The sequence below is a fragment of the Osmerus eperlanus genome, chromosome 1 (assembly GCF_963692335.1).
Source record: "Osmerus eperlanus chromosome 1, fOsmEpe2.1, whole genome shotgun sequence".
Lineage (NCBI taxonomy): Eukaryota > Metazoa > Chordata > Actinopteri > Osmeriformes > Osmeridae > Osmerus > Osmerus eperlanus.
Window position 1 is genome coordinate 9,801,943 of NC_085018.1, and position 2,663 is coordinate 9,804,605.

The following is a 2,663-nucleotide window of genomic DNA, read 5'->3' on the forward strand; positions in this document are numbered from 1 at the left end:
GCTCGGACTACCCAAATCTCTGATGTTTCCCACTAGGTCAGTTAGCATTGAGGAACTAGGTCAGTCTTTCCATGGAATATTTTGAAACAGGTTTGAACTCTTAAATACGTGCAATCTAGTAGAAAGCACAAATATTGCAGGAGATCAGATCAGAGATCAGGTGTTCCCCTTTTTTACGCAACTGTGTGCTGTGATATGGCAATGAAAACAAAAATTACAAAATTACATAGTTCCTTAATATAGGGTACTATGTGATTGTGATTTGTTAAAGATGTTTTTCAATCTATGTAAAAAACTTATTTCTAGGTCCTTACCTCCCATCCCATTTGCTCTTGTGGAACAAGGGCTAGTTTCGACCACTGTCAACCTGGTACCCGTCCAGCCAACCTGAACTGTGCAAGGGGAGATTGAAGTAGCCTAGCAGAGGACACAAAATGGCCGTTCCCGAATAAATGTCTGACAGAAGTTTTGGTAGAGGCAAATAAATCCCCATTAACGGAACAGCTTGAACCAGGGCTTGTGCCAGGTTGGAGACTGACCAAGCCACAGGACAAGGATCAACTCTCAGCACTGGCCAGAGCGACTAAAATGCCCTCACACTTTAATATGAAATATGACAATGCATCAACAGATAGTTGAAGACTGTTAACGTTTTATGACGTATAGCCTATATGCAGTAGCCTAATGTAGAACAGGTTTTCTAGAAACCTATTGGCTAGTTTGCTTGTGATAATGATATTATGATATATTAAACACTTTCTTTTCTTAACCGACACATGATTCAAACAATGTAGAATGGAATGTAATTATTATTGTTTAAGGAAGTATCCCTCAGCCATGAAACAGTCGGTGGCATCAAAGCAGCGGCAGGGAGGAGGAAGTGCCCTGCATTTTGCAGGTACAATCAATGCAGCGATAAGTGGAGATGTGATGAGACTGCAATATAGCTGATGAGGGCTTGATGAACACATCATGGCACTGCATGGCGGTTTTGAGAGGACATGTTATGCCTCCCTGTCTGGGAAAAAAGCACACATTTCAAGATAAAGCATTTGTTAGAGTAGCCTATAGCTTTAACGATACATACATTTTTGTAACAAGAAAGACTTTCATTTTGAATAGTCAATCAAAGAATATCTGAAAATATTCACATATTATAGTAGTAGTAGCATTTAGCTTCTTGGTATTTCGTTACTTATCTTATTTATCTGCTATACATGTTATTTGGCTAAAGACGACATGTAATTCAGTTGCTTCTCATCTTAATTACACGCCTTGCCTTGACTCATCTCAATCTCACGTTTTATTTTCCTAGCCTAGTATTTTACCCAGTGAGAGTTTATGGTGTTAAGTTTGGATTGTAAGAGGATGTATGGACTGGGATAGGGCGCCTCTCTGCCCACCTTTCCTTCATTTCTGTAGCTTTAGTGTGTTATCACTGTAGACATATTAAAACACACTGCTTTTTGCACTGCATTACAAAATGGTATCTTGTACATTTGTATTTTTTGTAATATTTGTATTTTTGTATTTTTATATTGTAATTTACGGCAACTTATATTTTATTTTATTGTATATTTAATTCTATTCTAATCCCACTTAGTACTGCTAGTTTATGTACCCTTAGTATAGATAGTCCACATATTTAAATTTTAGGTATATGTTTATTGTATGCACCTTCCTGCCAAAGCAAATTCCTTGTCTGTGCAAACTTTCATGGCGAATAAATCCCATTCTGATTCTGATATCCCTGACCTTCATCTAACCCCCCTTCCCCTAGTCCAGTCACACTGGCACACGCACACACACACACACGCACAGCCTAACTCTCTGCCTTCCTGTCACGCTCTGAAAAATACTATATGCCTACGTTTTGTGAAACCAGACTGCCTGTGTTAACAGATACGTTAATTAGCGTTATTCATTAAAAAATTAACAGGTTGCAATAAGATGCAACTCCATATGATTTAGACTATCTATTATAGACCGTGCTCTTCTAGTAAAACAGCCTCAGGGTGAAGGAAATATGTAATGTTGTTTTAGTGCTCCTGTGGATCAAAGAGTGTGTTTTAGGCAGCGAATTGCTATCCGCAGCAGCATTATACTACTGCAGAGTAGACACACCCCTCTCACATGCACGCTTTATTGCATATAGGCTACAGTGAAAAAAACGCAGTTTGAATTCAATTTAAAGCTTCAAGACGATAAATCACTTTAGTACCATAACATACTATGGTTCCCATGTTTTAGTTAGCGTGGCAACAATTGTCATAATTTAGACATTGTATTTCCGAAACCTATTAATAAAAACGTGAGATAAAACATGTATTCCAATACAAAGGAAGAGTACAATCGTGGATAAACACATTATTACAGCATAGAAAGCATTTATTGAACCGTCTTATTGTTATCAACACGTCGTAATAATATATCAATGAATCCGTACAGTAGGCTACGTGAAACGATGTTTCTTTAAACCTCACGCGGTCAAAGTTGTTTACCTCTTCGTTACCTCTGACGCCATGACACACCCCTGTTTGGGGGAGGGGAAGTTGCTTCACATACGTTACGAGCGTAGGATTTGACCAAGCAAAAATAGGCTGGGATGAAATGTCACCAACCAAAGCACGGGAAACACGTCCATTTCACATGTGATTGGTTAT